Genomic DNA, 19,262 nt, shown 5'->3' with positions numbered 1-19,262 from the left:
GCTCGAACAAAAATACATCGAAATCGTGTGTAAAAAATTCAAGTATTCAACGCCACCAACGGAGACTGCCCCACATATCCAGCTTTCCATTTTTGCCATAATGGCGGATGCCATAATAAAATTGACAAGATCTGTGCCCCGTGCATTGAACTGAAATTTCAAGAAAACATTCTCAGCAAACCTTGAGTTTGCCAAAAATGTGTTTGTTGATTTTGATGTCACCTAACCAACCGCTAGTTCATGAAGAAAATCAAATGGCGATACTGAAGACTTTTCAATTTATTAGCTATTTTGGAGTATTTATTTAATTTGCATTTTATTTTAGGTTTAATGTAACTGAATATGAAACTGGATCCCGTGAAATGATTTTGGAGCATTGTCCGTTGAAACGATTTTGATGAGTTAGGCAAAGGAGCGCGCATTTTCGTCAGCTCCGTTAAGTGCATCGTTGAACCCCAGAATTCAAAATCCTCAAAAATTCTCATTGAAATTGTCCCAAATACTTAATAATCAAGAATCTCTTAAAACCCATTACCGATCATAAAGAATCACGTGAATTCTAACTAGCCCTCACAAACAAAAATCTTCATAGGAAAATTACAAAATTCTCTTCGCCCACTGACTGTCATCTAAGCGACCAAGAAGCCAATATCAAGCACCATTTTCTTTGATTGGAAAGCTGGGTTCGTTGTTGTCAACTCCGAATGTACCAAATATTTGGGCAGGTATAGATTGCCTATTATTTTCGCAGAGCGTATGGATAATTGCCGGAATTACCTTTTTGAACTACTCATATTGCAATTCTTTCCATATGAGGTATAAGCAAAGAGGAAATGTATTTCGATGGTTTTGATAGTTAACGATATTGACCACAACTGAGACGCCTGAACGTCAGGGAGGACGGAGGGATTTTTTTAAAATGTTTATTTTTGTCTTTAATTATTAGAAAAGGGGAGCCTCAAGCGCTTTGCTTATTAGACCAGACAGGGTCAAGTCCCGAAAAATCCACGTCTAGGTCCCAGACCTATATTTCTATCTAACGAAATTATAGTTTTCCACTATGCCCTGCCATGGATCAGGCGGCGTCGACCTGTCCCTGTCCGGGGAAATCTCCACTTCAATGTATTTGATACGCAAACGATTCTGGGTTAAGTAGAACATCAGGTCAACTCAAGGTCCATCTGTAAGCGTTCCTAAGTTTGTAAACCATAACGTTCTCGAGAAGCAGCATTGGGCCACTATTTTCTTCGTATTACAAGCCAAACGAATGCCAGGATACGGTGTGGATACGGAAGCTGATTTTATCTGAAAATAAAAAGTTCAGCGATAGAGAATGATACAAAAATGTGATCGCTGAAGGTAAGCGGTACGTTTGGTTTAGATGTAGGTTTAACTTCCGGTCACTATAAGGAATGCGATCACTGAAACTCGAATACCATTTCCTAAAATAAAGAAAATCGTAAGTGATGGAATGAAAAAATAAATTGAAGCGAAAAAATCACGTCTGACAGCGAACAACAACACGGTTTTTATATCGTAGCTTGCTAAGAATAATTTCGTCAATTTCAGTTCAGCGTAGGGCACAGTTCTTGTCAAACTTTTTTATGGCATCCGCCATTATGGCTAGCGTGGAAAGCTGGATAAAGTCGATTTGACCCCACGATGGCAGTGTTCATCGTTAAAATACACTAGCCCACAAAGCGACACGAGTGACAAACGGCCAAAAACGGCGAGCACTGGAAACAAAAATGACAACACAACAATGTAAGTAATGGGACGCTGGCGCCACCCAACGGAAGCATAACCACATGCTCTGATATGACCGTTACAAAGTTTTACACAAGGCAGAGAGCAAAGATAAACGTCTGTTCTCTGTGGTATGGCCTTAAATTTTTCGTTATAATGTACTGGACCTGTTTTTGATAAAATGTTGATGTTTACATTACACTAATATTTTGTTTTATAAAAAAATGTACGAGAATACCACAAAAATGCGAATAAGCCAAAATTTAAATCAATGATATGTAGTTATTCAACTTCAAATTTATCGTAGTAGTTTAGTGGATTTATTTGAACAATCCTAGTGAATTTTTTATTACACTCGTATTTTATTTCACTCGGAATAATAGGAAAATACCACATTTTTCACACAAGGTATTGACGATTTTATGAATTTCTAGACTCTAGTGCAGTTTTGATTTAGTGAGATACAATTTGCACACTCACTAATTTTAGTAGGCGTATGCATCTTAATGCTTGACATTCTACCAAAACAAGGAAGACGAGCTCACATACGACTTATACCTTACACGGGTGAAAGTCTCTCTAATAAAGACAAATCAATCAATCAACCTTACACGGACAGATTTCGTGTAAGGAATGGTTTTTTCCCCGGTGATATGCGCTGACAATTTCTTTCCGGACCGGGTTGTGCGATACAGTAATGAATGGTGTACCTGTGTTGTGTTTTTGGCCTTCGGTCGCAGCCGGGTGGATTACAGGTCGTGTTTGGGTTGGGGAGCCGTTCAGCCCGTAGGAATATTAGGGCCACATCAGGGAGGAGACAGGGATTTTGGATGGGAGTGACTGCATGTGTGGGGACTGAGCTGGTATATGAGAGTGCTTTAGAGATCGGTTTTAACCCGTGTTGTCCCTCCTAGTTCCGAGCGCGATCTTGTGAACCTGAAGTCCCTGTTTCATCCCTGACGTGCCCTGTCCGTACGCTCTGAGTGTTTCTCCACCTTAATTGTAGATTTGCCAGCTTTCTGACTGGAGGCCGGAGGTTCCAGGAGTACAACATATAGTACACACTGTCCATCTCAACAAAACCCTTTCACTACGACCTAGATTTCGACTCCATTGTTTGGAATCTCCATGTTCAACTTTCTGGATGCATAGATATTTTACAGAGCTTTGGATTCAATTGAATTTAATCCCCGAACCTCCCATGCCTGAGAACATAACTTTTATTTCGCATTTCTTCGCCGGTTCTACTGAATGTTTCACTGAACTATGACGATCAATCACATCAATGTTTTGAAGAGTATAAACAGTGAGGAAAAGAGTTGTTGTCGGGGTAACCGTGAGAAAGCGTGTATGTTCAGTGAGGTGTGCAAATAGTCACTGTGCAAATAATATTTGCACAAAAGTCTAATAAGCCGTAAAATACTCAATAGTCAACAAATAAAAATATAATGCAATGCTTTCTAGTTTTTTGGCTTGAATTTTTTCGTGAACAATAATACCGCCTTCATGACACTCTTAATTCATTTTACCAAACAAGTTTTTAAAATATTATAATTTTCTTACAAAATAGTCAATAAAACAAAATTTGAAGCAATGACATGTAAATGTTAGTCTTAAAATTTTCCGTTGGAATGTACTACAGGGGATAGACAAAATGATTGGGACAGGTAAAATTTTCACTTTTCCAAAAATGTTCAAATAACTGTAACTTTTCGAAAAGTGCATCAAATATTCTCAAATTTTTGCTGTAAGTTCATCAACTAGTTGTGTATCAGTGGTTTAAATTTGGAAAAGATCGGGCCATTCTCCACGAAGTTATAAAGATTCTTGGAAAAGGTAAAATTATTCGATAGCCAACTTTGAGCTGTTATATCTCCGGCTTCAATGAACCGATTGCAACGAAATTTTCACCATTCATGACTTACATTATTATTTGAGTCCATTTGCGTCTCCTGAACATGCAGTAGCAATCACCAAAAAATAAACGGAAATCCCGTAAAAATGAAAAAATGTTACGAACTTAAGTGGTTTCCAAAGCTAAGGTTAGGTTATGTGTCATTATTAGAGAGATTTTCTTTCATTCCTGTTGCTTGGGATTCCTTTTCAAATTCCTCTCGGAGCTTCTTTCGTATTCCTATCGACGTTTTTACCCTAGATTCAAATTATGCAATGAGGAACGCGAGAGAAACTTCGGAAGAAATCCTGAGAAGAACTGGGAAATCTCTGGAAAAAGCTATGGTAGGAAATATTTAGAAAATTCATGAAAGAACTCTGAAAATCTCCAAAAGAAATCCCGGGAGAAATATCGGAAAACTCTTTGGCAGAAATTCCAGTAGTAAATATCGGATCGGAAATCTCTAAAAATATCGAAAAAACCACGGAAGGAACAATTAATGGGAGCAAATAAAAGAAAAACACTTTTCATGGGAACTAGGATGGAAACTTGAGAGAACTGGAGAAAGCCAGAAAAAAAAACTTCAAAAATGCTCCAGGAAAAAAAAGAATAAGAGATTCCCGATAAAATATGATAATTTTCTAAATGAGTCCTTGGAGAAATTTATCAAGCAATCGCTAGAGGAATTTCTGATGAAAACCCAAGGGAATAATACATGGAAATATTTCAAAAGTTTTCTAAAAGAATTCCTCGAGAAATAGAACCCTTAACCTTTTGGAGCCGATTTATTTCGCCGCTGTCGACGCAACCTCGCTGGTGTCGAACACGTTTGTTATGCTCGGTTTCATCGCCGGGGTCATATATGACCCCTTCGGCTCCAAAGGGTTAAATAAATTCCGCATGAATCCTTGATGTTTTTGAAAATATCCCTGAAGGAATCTCTGGAATATTTTTGAAAGATTTTGGAAAAGAACCCATGACAAAATATTTTGAAAGAATCTTTGAAAGTTATCACAAAATATAAATGCACCTTTTGGGAAATTTCTGAAAAACAAATGTATATAGAAGAGTTTCTGATGCAATACCGTAAAACGGGGTAGCTTTGATAGTTTTTCAGCAAATTTCCCCAATATGTTATTCCATGTATTTTTCCTGATTTAATAATTTTAAAACAAGTACTGGTGTCTCAGTTATGATTGCAATGTAAGGATTGGTCATTATTATTTTTTCATATGAGCGAGAATCACATTTTCATTTTGGAGAAACTTTGATAGTGCACTGATAAACATATCAAATCCCAAAATATTACAGATTGCAACGTAAGAGTATCAGCATGATGAGAAAAGCCGTATGAAACATGTTAGGTTAATTTATTGTATTAAAACATGAAGAATTTTAAAAAATCTAGATTGAGTTTAAATAAGGGCGAAAGTAACATGTGAGAGTTCTCTTCACCGACTCTCTCTTCTGCAAATTAAAGTGACAAGATGCAAATTCAATCGAACTTTTTTACACTTAGACGCTAGATTGCATCGCAACCTAGCGATTTATGACCAAAAAGTTCAACAATACTTGCATCTTGTCACTTTAATTTGAAGAAGAGAGAGTCGATGAAGAGAACTCTTTCATGTTACTTTCGGCCTTATTTAAACTCAATCTAGATTTTATAAAATTCTTCATGTTTTGATACAATAAATTAACTCAATCTAGAAATTATAAATAACAAATTGAGTCAGTACTCCACCTGAGTGACAATCTCAGTGCTTTTAGCTATCAAAAATAATTATCGGTGTAAAAATATATTTTTTACGGCACATCAATATGTGACTATATGCTGCGCATAGTAAGTTCTCTTTATTTGAGTTGTTTTTGATTTTTTAAAAACAAATTTAGAAAACAACGAGTGTAATTGAAAGATCATTATTGTTTATCAAACAAGTCTGGTACTTTTTTACAAATAATTTCATGGCAAAAAACTATAATGCATTGACTCCAATGTTTATTTGATGACTACTTTGTGTGAAAAATGTGATATTTTCCTAGTATTTTGAGTGATATAAAACAAGGTTGCAACCATTCATTTGCAAAGATTTACATTCATTTGCTTTTATCTCAGTTCAGAAGCATGCTATCGAAAAGCAATGTATGGATGAATTTAACCTTGTAGTTTTATCTGAAAGTTTGCCGAATACCATTGGGGTCGCAAACGTATACCAAAGTCGTGAGCAAGCTGTGAAGGCAACTTTCCACAGCGTGAATGAAATTTACATTCACCGCGTGGAGAGTTGCCTTCACAGCTCGCTCACGACTTTGGTATACGTTTCCGACTTCAATGTTATTCGGCAAACTTTCAGATAAAACTACAAGGTTAAATTCATCCATACATTGTTTTTCGATAGCATGCTTCTGAACTGAGATAATAGCAAATGAATGTAAATCTTTTCAAATGAATGGTCGCAACCTTGATATAAAATATCAGTGTAATAAAAACATCACTAAGGTTGTTCAAATGAATCCACTAAACTACTACGATATATTCAAAGTTGAAAAACTACATATCATTGCTTTAAATTTTGGCTTATTCGCTTTTTTGTGGTATTTTCGTACATTTTTTTATAAAACAAAATATTAGTGTAATGTTAACATCAACATTTTATCAATAACAGGTTCAGTACATTGTAACGGAAAATTTAAGGCCATACAACTACATGTTATGGCTTTAAATTTTGTTTTATTGACTGTTTTGTATAAAAATTATAATATTTTTGTAGCTTTTCGAGTAAAATAAATTAGGTGTGTCATAAAAACGTCACTATTACTCATCAAGAACGTCCAGTACGCTTTCACGAATAATTTAAAGGTAAAATACTGCTTTGCATTGTAAGCCATCATTTTTATTAACCACTTTGCGTGAAAAATGTGGTACTTTCGTTGATTTTTGAGTGAATCAACATTTGAGTGTAATGAAAACATCACTATTATTCTTCAAGTATGTCCCCCAAACTGCTACGAGCATTTCAAGGCTAAAAAACTACATGTTATCGTTTTAAATTTAGTTTTGTTGACAACTTTGAGTAAAAAGTATGGAATTTTCGTAGTTTTCCGGGTAAAACAAAATAAGAGTGTAATTAGAACATTTTCATTGTTCATCAAAAATGTCGAGTACAATCCTACGAACAATTTAAGACCAAAAAAACTATATGTCATCGCTTTGAATTTTGATTTATTGCTTATTTTATGTGAAAAATAGGGTATTTTAGCAGTTTTTTGAGTAAGGAAAATTATCAGTGTACTGAAAAATCACTAATTTTGCATAAACATGTTCACTCCAGCTGTACGCATGATTAAGAGTCGAAAAAATCATATGTCATCGCTTTAAATTTTGTTTTATTGATCAATGTGCGCAAAAAATGCGCTCTCCAAAAAAACTAGGAAGTGCCTTTTGCTTAATAACTTTGGGTAGACGCATCTATTTCATATTTTTTTAAATGGACAATGATCTTGAAACCTGTCCGGTTCCATCGCAAAAAAAAGTTTTGAAATCGGTTGAAAAACGGCCGAGAAATGCCTTGTCAAAGTTGGACTTCAGACTTTTTTTGAACCCTTGGTAGTTCGCGGGAGTTTTTACCCCCTCGGTAGTTTAAGTGTTTTTTTTTTTTTTTTTTTTTCCTTCTAAACCATAGGGGGATAAATCTGCTCATCAGACACCCTAACAGGAAGGTTAGGGTAGTGTGGGGATGAGGCCGTCTTCTACAATGCCGGTAGAAGCCAGGACTACTCTCTCCTCGACCCACTAAAACACATTCCTATGGTCGCCAAACCCTACGTCTCTCCGGAACCACCAAGAAGGTATTGCTTCAGAGAGGGGCTAGTGCATATCGCACCCTCAAGGTTAGCTGCCGTAGCCTAGCAGCAACGAACATCGATGACTCGCACTGGAGAGTCCATCACGATAGCATGCTGGCGCTTAGCCAGTTTCCCGAGTGGTCCTCGCCACTCCCTTTGTCCTCGGAAGGCGGGCAGGGTCAACCCCGCCCGCGCCCTACTGCTGAGCGGACATCAAGAACTGATGCCCACATGCAACCCGATCTGACCTGCTGAAGGCAAGGGTATCACTACCCTTCAGGCCTTATCAGCTGCATCCGTAGGTTGCAGACAGCAGGGTCTCACCTACCCCGACCCTTGCCGGGGACCCCTTTCCAACCGCGGGCTCAGATCCAACCCAGTAGACTGACGCCACGACAGCACCGCTACCGGGACTTCCTCTCCGCGGCCACTTAATCGCTGTAAGGGTCGATCTCGACCGCAGGGCACCGGTATGACCTACGAAGCCGACTTCGAACCCCTGGACCACCTCTTGTATTGCATCTGGACTAGCCATTCTCCGAGTCCACGCGCCACCTCCTTTGTAGCTCCCAGACGATATGGGTGATAGCCGTTGAAACGGCATTCCAGCTAATCTCATCCCTACACATTCTCTGGACCAAGTTGTCCGGAGTTGTGTCCTCCCCGCATGTGGCAAGCATGCGGTCACGCATTGTGCGAAAACGCGGGCACACGAACAACACGTGTTCCGCCGTTTCCTCTAAACCATTGCACACTGGGCATTCGGGAGAATCCGCATGCCCGAAACGGTGTAGATACTGTCGGAAGCAACCATGACCTGTAAGGACCTGTGTCAGGTGGAATGAAACTTCCCCATGGCGCCTATTAATCCAACTATCTACCCTCGGTATCAACCTATGGGTCCACCTTCCTTTGGTGGAACTGTCCCACGCGCGCTGCCATTTGACCATAGAGGCCATCCTGACAGTTTTGCGTATGCCTCTTGTGCCGCGCATTTCGAAGCACTCCATGTCCTCACTGATAAGAATGCTGATAGGTACCATACCAGTAATGACACAGAGAGCGTCGTGTGACACGGTACGGTACGCGCTTGCAACCCTCAGACACATAAGCCTGTAAGTACTTTCCAGCTTCCGTCGGTAGCATTCAGTACTTAGCGCGGTACCCCACGCCGGGCCGCCATACCTAAGTATGGACGTAGCAACACTAGCCAGAAGCTTGCGCTTACTGGCGTACACCGCTGAGCTATTGGACATCATCCGGGACAGTGCCGCAATAGCTGTGGAGGCTCTTTTACAGGCATAATCGACGTGGCTACCGAAGGTAAGCTTATCGTCGATCATCACGCCCAAGTGCTTGACAGAGCGCTTCGACAGGATAGTGCATTCTCCTACACTGATCTCCGTCTGCTGCGCCGACTGCGTGTTGTTAACAACCGTCACCTCTGTCTTGTGGTGAGCCAGTTCCAGTTTTCTGGACCGCATCCACGCCTCCACAACCTTGATCGAGTGGTCGGTAGTCAACTTCACCTCCTCGATCGTTTCACCGTAGACTTCGAGCGTAATATCGTCGGCAAATCCGACAATCACCACTCCCACTGGGTACTCTAACCTCAACACCTCGTCGTACATGACATTCCATAACACCGGACCCAGGATGGAACCTTGCGGGACTCCTGAGGTTATGTGAAAGCACTTCCGACCCACCTCCGTGTCGTATACTAGTACGCGATTCTGGAAGTAGCTTCCGAGAATCTTATACAAGTACTCCGGTATCCCCAGACGCAAGAGCGCATCGGCAATAGCAGCCCAACTGGCGCTATTAAATGCATTCCTTACATCCAGAGTCACTACCCCGCAGAAGCGAATTCCCCTCCTCTTAGGCTCGAGTGCTTTCTCGGCGGTTTTTGTAACCGACAAGATAGCGTCTACGGTGGACCTCCCCTTCCGGAAGCCATATTGGTTGCTCGAGAGACCATTTACGCCCTCAGTGAACTTCAACATTCTATTGAGGATGATCTTTTCGAGCACCTTCCCCGCCGTGCCAATCAAGCATATTGGTCTATATGCCGACGGGTCTCCGGGTGGTTTCCCCGCCTTTGGCAATAGTACCAGGCTCTGCCTCTTCCAAGCTTCTGGGAAAACTCCCTCGTCCAGGCATTTCTGCATAGCAGACCTGAACATCTCGGGAGCTTCTGCAATAGCTACTTTTAAGGCCAGGTTCGGAACTCCGTCCGGACCTGGGGCCTTACCTACGCTAAGGGACTTAGCTATCCCCGCAAGTTCCACATCGGTGACCCTTTCCTCATCGCCAGCCCCAGTCCCCGGCTGTCCTACGAAAGGAGGCCAAGGACTAGGATCATGACGCGGAAAAAGTCCTCCAATGATCCCCTCCAACATCTCTGGAGATTGCTCTGTAGGAGCCATCACACCTCTCGTCTTGGCCATAACGATCCTGTAGGCATCACCCCACGGGGTCGTATTGGCACTCTGACAGAGACCCTCAAAGCAGGCCTTCTTGCTTGCTCTTATCTCGGTCTTGAGCGCGGCTTTTGCAGCGGCGAACACCACCCGCCGTTCGTTTCGCTCTTCCTCTGATCGTGCTCGCTGCATCCGCCGCCTAGCCCGTAGGCAGGCGCGGCGCAGGTCCGCAATCGCGTCGGTCCACCAGTAAGCAGGTGGCCTCCCATTTCTAGGGTGGACTCGCCTAGGCATGGTCGCATCACACGCACGTGAGAGCACCGCTACCAGCTCGTCGCCGTCTAAACCGAGTAAGTTTCGCTCACGGCGGAGCGCTTCCCTAAATACCTCTTCGTCGAAGTATGATGTCTTCCACCTACGAGGGCTTGGCCTTGGCCTAGCCGCCTCTTCTTCTATCCGCTGTCTGCTGTTGTTGTAGTCGATACTGTAGCGAACCGCCAGGTGGTCGCTGTGAGTGTAGCCATCATCTACTCTCCAGTTCGAACTACTTGTTAGGCCAGGACTACAAAAGGTCACGTCAATAATTGACTCCGCTCCATTTCGACTATAGGTACTCTTGGTACCGACGTTAGCCAAGTCGACATCTAAGATGGCCAGTGTTTCTAGCAGGATCTGACCCCGCTGGTTCGTGAAACGGCTTCCCCATTCCACAGCCCAGGCATTAAAGTCACCCGCTATTACCACCGGCCTTCGCCCTGTTAGCACGGTCGTTAAGCGGTCCAGCATTTGCGTGAACCGCTCGATCGGCCACCGCGGAGGCGCATAACAGCTACAGAAGAAGACCCCGTTTACTTTGGCGACCACGAAGCCCTCATAGGTAGTAGACACCAACTCCTGCACGGGGTATTTACCCGTCGTCCATATCGCCGCCATTTTCCTGGTCCCATCCGAGGCCCAGTTGCCGTTGCCGGCGGGTACTCGGTATGGGTCCGAAATGATGGCGATATCTGTCTCCCACTCAGAAACCGCCTGACAAAGCAGTTGCTGAGCCGCATCACAGTGGTTCAGGTTCAGCTGCGTTACCTGCACTGTGATTTGTTGCTCACTGCGGCTTTCTTAAAGGCCGGGCACCCTGGACCACCCATCGCATGTCTGTTTTTCGAGGTTTTCCCGGTACAGATCATGCAGATGGGCGGACTCGTGCAGCTTTGGGCCTTATGACCTTCAGCGCCGCATCGCCTACACAGTTTGCGCCTGTCGGGGCCTTTGCAGTCCCACGACTTGTGTCCTGGTTCCAGACACCTGAAGCAAACCTCAGGTGGCTCGTGGAATGTCAGGTGACAAACACACCAGCCCACCTTAATACTCCCTACTTTAACGGACTTTTTAACATCCGCCACAGGTAGCTGAACCAGAGCTATCTGTGTCCCTGCTGGCCCCTTCCGCAGCCTGACGGCTGTGGCGGCCACCTGAACATCGCACTGTTGCCGCAGTGCCGTGACGAGCTCTTCCGCTTCGGTGATCTCGTCTAGGTCTTTGACCTTCAGAGTCGCCTCATGCGTAAGAGCCCTCACCTCCACTCCATCTCCAAGGACCTCTTCTGCCAGCCTCTTGTAGGCGGCGCCCTTGTGATCCTTCTGGCGCTTAAGCTCCAGGATCATTTCGCCCGTACGAGTACGTCTGATACTGCGTACGTCGGCTCCAAGACCCTCGAGCTTGGCGTCGCACCTCATCGCCTTCAAGACGTCCGAGTATTTCGACTGTTCGGTCTTGATGACGATTGCGTCACCTTTTTCGCGCCTGGCACCTGCCTTCCTACGCCTTGGCTTGGCGACCTGCGCTTCTACCTGCGGATTCCCCTTCTTCTTCCTCTTCCGCTCCACCTTTGTCCAAGGAGGGTCTTCTCCTTGGACCGCCCTGCTCTGTGGCTGCTGAGGGCCCACCATTGGTCGCAACCCCTTGTTCCCATCAATCCGAGACGGGCCGGCCTTTTCAGGCCCACCCTTCCCAGCTTTCCGGGAACCCTGGCTGGGGTCCGACTTTCCGGCATAACCACCGGCTTTCGGGGTTATTATGCGCCTGGCCTTGCGGGCACCGCCAGACAGCTCCTCACCTGACGGCTGCCTCGCCCGCTTCTGCGAATGCTTGTCACGTTTGTCACGAGCATTCGCTTCCACACTCTTCGGACTACCCGCGAAGGAGAAGGCCTCCGTTTGCGTAAGCTTAGAGGCTTTCTCCTTTGCGGGTTCCGCCGCTGCCGCAGCCAGCAACGCGACCGCGTGCTCCTGCTTGGCCTCATCGACTGACGCTCTAAGCCGAAGCAAGGCCGTTTTCAGGTCCTTGCTTATATTCGACTTAGTTGTCGCGAAGTCGATTATTTTGCCAAGCTGCTGCTCAGCTACCTCCAATGCGGGCCGTCCTTTTCCTGCTACTTGGCTGATGGCCCTCAGCAACCATGCTCCGTCCATAACCTCCGCCGGCTGGCTTGCCGTGGAGTGGACAGGAGCTCCCACGCTCGAGCTGCGTAAGCAGCTTCCAGCACCTGACTCCTCGCTTCTCCTTGTTGGAGACCGCATCAACCCGCTTCTTGCGAAGGGGTTGATCGCACCACTACTACCTGTTGCACTTGTTTTTGAAGATTGTTTATTACTCATATTTTATTCCCACGAGTCGCACGAGAAAGAATGTCCACCACGCCAGAGCTCTGCATTAACGCGGTAAGGGACAGCTTACTGTGGGGGGTGCCCAGGTGCCCCACAGGCTCCGTTAAAGATCGAGCATCTTTTTCACCCCCTCGATCACTCATTCCTCGGCACGGGTCGCTTGACACCTTGAATTGGGGTTAGTAGTCCTATTCTTAGCCGGCAACTACGCGGCTGACTCGCAAGCGGGGGGGTGCGTCAGGCCCCAGGACATCCGTCCCTGCTGCCCCAAAAGTGCCAGTTTAAGTGTTAAAAGCTTGAAGTGTGCACCTGATATTGTGAAGGTTGGCCACCATGCGTCCCCACCGAACTGAATGTGGCACAGTGAAGCCCAGAACATCACTATTGCTATCAAATATTGCAATGATCTCATTGAAAGAATAAAATTAGCTACGAGGTCTATAAAACAGAGTTTAAAATGCGCATCACTGATTAGCAACGGTAACTTTTTTTTTTATTTCATTTGAGTTCTACGTACATATTCAAGTACATGCCATTTTTGCTTCTATCAAGCCTTTGAACACTTCTCCGTTTGGCTATGGCGGAGTAAAAGGGAGAAGCATTCAGCACAAGATGTGTGCGTGAGTATGCAGGTTGTGCAGATAGCGTGCTGCCTTAGATAGCTTCTACGATAGGGGCGCAGTGAAATCCAACCAGGACGAACGCCGCATTTTATAGGTTTTCCATCGTGGCATTATTCTCCAATAAATTATGAATGCATTCGATTGGATATTATCCAGTGATGGAGAACAAAAGGCGTTGAAAGGAAAATAAAAAGGCATTATTCGATTGGATTTAAGTCAGTGTGCTTTAAAGATGGGTGGTAGTAATAATCCTGTAATGGTTTAATAATCTTTAGTTTTACTGGCGTGGTAGAACATAAACTTCAAATCATTTTCATCTTAGCATAATGTCCTCTCTGGGAAGAGTCATTTCAGTGTTAATAAGTCAACTGAGAGTTTTCCTTACAAAGCTCATTTTTCGTTCGTATTTGGTGTGGTAAATACTAAAAAACTCTATATCCTAGGGTCCCATGTAATATTTTAAATACTAACAAACTGTAAGCAAGGAATTTCAAGGGTTCCAAATGTTGAGATAACGATGATTTTTTCGTAACCTGTCATGCAAAATGTAGCATTAAGAGCACGCTTACTTAACTCCTTACTCCTCGAAGTCCTTTCTAAGGTTATAAAACAATGCATATTAAGTTCCATGGTTCACTTCCCCACCAGCAGCATATGCCACTTCCAGCACGATTTAGTGGCGTTTACCACATTTACACCTGGTAATGTTACAAGAATTTTTCTCCCACGCGCCTTCACCGCTCTTAAGGGAAAACCTTCCAACTACCCAGCACGATAGGCACCGTTTGAATGGTTAGCTGCTCGTAAGCTTTCTCGAAGGCTCACTTCTGTGCCTGTGCCTACTCACCTCTCCAAACGGAAAGTGCAAAATTTCCCAAGAGGATGATGACTATAAAAATTTAAGTTTGCTCTGGCCGACGACGCCGCCATCGTTATGTGCATTGCACGTGCCACTACCGCCATCGTTCTACAAATCAAGTCGCTCTTTGCTAACGTGGTTCATAAAGGAGGAAGCCCCTTTCTGTTGATTTAGCTTCGTGGGACTTGGGCTTTGTTGGCGGTGCGGTGGTGGTGCGGAAGGAAGAGTGACAAGGCATGAATTTATAATCGGACAATCAAGCGATGATGTCTCTATTAAGGTCGTGTTTTCGGGGGGACCAGGCTAATGAGAAAGCATAATTTGCGAGTGGATCGATGCGTTTCCAGTTGAGAGGCGGTATTAATTGAGAAAGTGACTTTAGGGTAGGATGAATTATAAATCTGCGTAATGGTCAAATTTTGCACCGTAATGCAGATGAGGATTATCTTGTCCGGAAGAAACCGGTTTCGCCGTTGTGGGTTTAATGTCTTTTGTTGTAATGCGATTCCAAGTACGGAGGTCTCTGAAGCAATTCTGGTGATACGAAAATCATTGGAATATTCTGAACGAATAGCTGATTTCATTTTAAAACTCGTTGTAGTTATCTACTACGAGAGATATTTTTCCTAACATTTTCCGAGATATCAATTTTAATCGTTCTGTTTAAAGAGGCCTACAGTTCACAATTTTTCCATAGATTTCACTGTTCCGTCGAGAACCTTAATCTTTCCGGAATTTCTTCCACATTCAAATCTTGACACCTTTCGAATTCCTACTTAATTCGCACCGAAGCAGAAGAAAGTTAATTAACACAAATTAGTCGCCGTATGCCACCCCACTCATGCCAAGTCGCCTCTTTTCCCACAATAGAATCTATTTTCTCTTGGTTATGCATTAGTAGGTACCTAACTGGCAGACAACTTAGGCACACCCGGTGCCAAATGTATACTTTATAGCCCCCTTCAAGGGGTTCTTCATAGATCAACAGCGCTGATTTGCTTCTTCGTCACTCTATGCTAACATCCGCTGGGGGCAACAAATACATTCTCGACTTTGGGATAACCTACGGCTGGCAATGCCGGCCTTTGGCAGCTGTTAAGAATGTGGGAGCCTTTTCCAGAGCGAAGATTGCCACTGTGGTTCAAAATGGAAATCTAGTAGAAACAATGAGAGGTAGCTCTGAAAAAGAAATGTATCAAAATAGGTGAAATACACATGAGTCGTTTTAGAACTGTGAACCTGATCAGTTGTTTTCCTACCGATGCAGTACCGATCTTTTGGTTACAACACTTCCATAAAGATCAAAAACAATATGTGAAGTGCACGATTTACAGGTTTACTTTTTCAGTGATAACTCGAGCATTCCCTTGAAAGAATCTTTAGTTCGTCTGATGCAGCAGCGGTGACAGAAAAGCACACTTGTCAAACAGTTAGCACAACTCTTAGAGCTATTCTTTGAGAAATGCCTAGAATAATTTCTAGATAAATCCCTGGATGAACCCTTTGTTGAATCACTGGATAATTCCTTAGAAATATGCTTAGAAGTACTTCTGGAGATACTGGGAATAAACTTGAAAATAAGAAGACACATAATGTTAATTAATTGGCAAATTGAGAGATGAAATTGTGCCTTGTGGGCTTCGTAGTCGTGCGGTTAGCGGCACCAGTCGTCTAGACTTTTCGGAAGCCTAGGAGTGGGGGTTCGAATCCCGCACCAGTCTGAGAAATTTTTTTGTCAATGACCATTTTCCCCAAATTAATCGCTAAAGTTAGTAAACTACACCGAACTTCAGTACAATGTTATTGATTATCTGTCAAACATTACGAAGTTCGGTGAAAGTAATTTACTACAGTGATATTCCAACAAACACGTTTACCGAACGCTCCACGGTTGAGATTTTTGAACACATTTTCCTAATTGGTATGTTTTTTACATTGTTTGAAGATAAATCCCCTGAAAAATCTTTACAAGAATTCCTGGATAAATTGGAGAGAAGAATTTTTGGTGAGAGGAATTTCTATAGATTTCTATAGAACATCCTTGAACGAATTCCTGGAAGATTGCTTAGAGATATTCCTGGAGAAATAAGTGGATAAATTACGGAATAAATTACTAGATGAACTACTGGAGGATTTTCCGGAGAGTTCTTATTTAGAGAAATCCCCAGAGAGATCATCAGTGTTTGGGAAATCCCTCGAACAATCCTTGGAAAACTCCGTACAGGAATTCTAGGATAAACCCTGGGAGATTTTTTGAGAAAAAAAAAACCAGCGGAATCCCTGGGAAATTGCCTAGAAGATTTACAGAAAAAAAAACAAAAACTCCAGGAAATATGTGGAGAATTCGCGGAAAAGAATTTGTGAAGAAATCTTAGAAAACATTTTACGAGAAAACCGAGCATTTCCAGCCCAAAACACGAAATAATACACCATTTTTGACTTGATATTTACCAATTTGACTGATTTTTTGTACATGCACTGATTTTCATATACCATTTTTTTTTCCACAACCATTTTTCCTCATCTAACTTTTGAAAAGGGCGTATTAAAAAATCATACAGGAGATAGACAAAATGATCGGGACAGGCAAAATTTTCACTTCTCAAGAAATGTTCAGCTAGCTGTAACTTTTCGAAAAGTACATCAAACATTCTCAATTTTTTTCTGTAAGTTTATCAACTAGTTGTGTATCAGTGGACCAAATTTGAAAAAGATCGGGCAATTCTCCACGAAGTTATGAAGATTCTTGAAAAAGGTAAAATTATCCGATAGCCAACTTTGAGCTGTTATATCTCCGGATTCAATGAATCGATTGCAATGAAATTTTGACCACCATTATATAAGTAAATGAACTCTTAAAAACATTTGTCTAAAATTGAAATTTTTAACAAGAGAAAAAGTTATAGTAATATTATTTTTTCCCGATTTTTTAGTAAATTGGTTTATTTTTAATATGCATTTCATTACTTTTTCAATTTATTGGCGGCTATGTTGTTTCTTTCCTTCAAAAGACATTTATATATAAGTCAATTATAGGGAAATTAAATGAACCATTATTTGCATCTTGAATTTTGAAACGATGTTGAAGTTTTGGATAATTTGGTGTTTTATTAGAAAAATAATCTAATCGTTATAATTTTCTTCCGTGTTAAGAATTTTAAGTTAAGTCAAAGGTTTTTCATAATCATTGTATAAGTCATAAATGGTCAAAATTTCATTGCATTTGGTTCATTGAATCCGGAGATATAACAGCTTAAAGTTGACTATCGGATAATTTTACTTTTTCCAAGAATCTTTATAACTTCGTGGAGAATAGTCCAATCTTTTCAAAATTTGGACCACTGATACATAACTAGTTGATTAACTTACAGTAAAAATTTGAGAATGTTTGATGATTTTTTTGAAAAGTTACAGCTAGTTGAACATTTTTTGAAAAGTGAAAATTTTGCCTGTCCCGATCATTTTGTCTATCCCCTGTATTTTCTTCTTCAAAAAATTACCCTACTAACAAAAGTAGCTGCATAACGGCTTATGAAACAAACGCTTTTGGAAGGAAGTTTTCTTAAACTCTTATGTAGCAAAAATGTTAGTTGGGTATATCGTGAAAACGGTGTGTTGGACTGAAATGATGTCTTCGAAGGTGTTTCGAAGGGCTTTTATAAAACATGACACTAAGATATTCATCGCGGATCTATGTTTGATGTCATATGATTTAAATTTTTCAAAAACCTCATTCTTCCATTTTCTTTTTTTTTTGTAGAAAGCTGACTTACAGCGTCAAAATTTGCCAAGCAGCATAGAATGGTCAAATGCTTCTGAATATTGTTTCTACATTTTTTTATTTTTTTGTCAATTTCTAAAACAAGCATAAGGAAACAATTTTTAAGATTTTTGATTTTAAAAATAGTTTCTCCGTACAAGTTCCATACATACAACTATTCATATTTTTTTCCTACATCCAACTATACTTAAATTACAGCGAAATAAAGAAATTTAAAAATAGAATGTCAAATTCGAGATTTTTTATAGTGTTTTACTGTTTTTATCCAACAATGGATCAATTTTTCCAACCATGTCGAGTAACATTTAGCAAGCAAAAAATTGTTTTCTTATTATTTTTTGAATTCGCTGTAACGTAATTATAATTGAATGTAGGAAAAAAAAGAAATAGAAGCATTTGGCCATTCGGGGCCACTTGGAAAATTTTGAGGCTGGAAGTCAGTTTTCTATATAAAAGTTATGAAAAAAATCGAAGAGCAAGTTTTTTGACAAATTGAAATTACAGGGGATAGACAGAATGATCGAGACAGGCAAAATTTTCACTTTTCAAAAAATGTTCAACTAGCTGTAACTTTTCGAAAAGTGCCTAAAATATTCTCAAAGTTTCACTGTTAGTTGATCAACTACTTGTGTCCCGAGATGAACTAGCCAAGGGCTAAAAATCTCGTTAATACAGATAAAAAAAAATAAAAAAAAAAAAAAAAAACTACTTGTGTATCAGTGGTCAAAATTTGAAAAAGATCGGGCTATTATGCACGAAGCTATAAAGATTCTAGAAAAAGGTATAATTATCCGATAGCCAACTTTGAGCTGTTATATCTGCGGATACAATGAACCGAATGCAATGAAATTTTGACCGTTTATGACTTATATAATGAGCTCTGAAAAACGTTTGATACAACTTCAAATTATCAACAAGAGACAAAGTTATAGCGATTTTACTTATTTTATGCCTTTTTAGTAAATTGGTTTATTTTTAATATGCATCCCAATAGATTTTCTATTAATTGAAGGCTATGTTGTCTCTTTCCTTCAAAACATATTTATATTCAAGACAACTAGAGGGAATTTAAATGAACTATAATTAGCATCTTGAATTTTGAACCGATGTTGATGTTTAAGAAAATTTGGTGTTTTATTAGCAAAATAAACTAATCGTAATAATTTTCTTCCGTGTTAAGAATTGTAAGTTGTGTCAAAAGTTTTTTAAAGTTCATTATATAAGTCATAAATGGTCAAAATTTCATTGCATTCGGTTCATTGAATCCGGAGATATAACAGCTCAAAGTTGGCTAACGGATAATTATACCTTTTCCAAGAATCTTCATAACTTCGTGCAGAATAGCCCGATCTTTTCCAAATTTTGTCCACTGATACACAAGTAGTTGATCAACTTACAGTGAAAATTTGAGAATATTTGATGCACGTTTC

At 41.3% G+C, this 19,262-nt stretch overlaps 1 protein-coding gene and 1 long non-coding RNA gene across 13 annotated transcripts in view; both read right to left on the bottom strand.

The window, feature by feature from the left end:
• LOC109423356 (potassium voltage-gated channel subfamily H member 6) overlaps window positions 1-19,262 on the bottom strand; it is a 518,403-nt gene that overhangs the window by 162,983 nt on the left and 336,158 nt on the right. The window lies entirely within an intron of this gene.
• On the bottom strand, window positions 309-4,099 carry LOC134287477 (uncharacterized). Its single transcript, XR_009997329.1, has 3 exons — window positions 2,353-4,099; window positions 1,371-2,304; window positions 309-1,305 (listed from the first exon to the last, which is right to left on the bottom strand). It is a non-coding gene; the product is annotated as an uncharacterized LOC134287477 (long non-coding RNA).

Source organism: Aedes albopictus, chromosome 2 (genome assembly GCF_035046485.1).
Source record: "Aedes albopictus strain Foshan chromosome 2, AalbF5, whole genome shotgun sequence".
In the NCBI taxonomy this organism is placed as follows: Eukaryota; Metazoa; Arthropoda; class Insecta; order Diptera; family Culicidae; genus Aedes; species Aedes albopictus.
The sequence above is the reverse complement of the archived record's forward strand: the minus strand, read 5'-3'. Positions and strand labels throughout refer to the sequence as shown.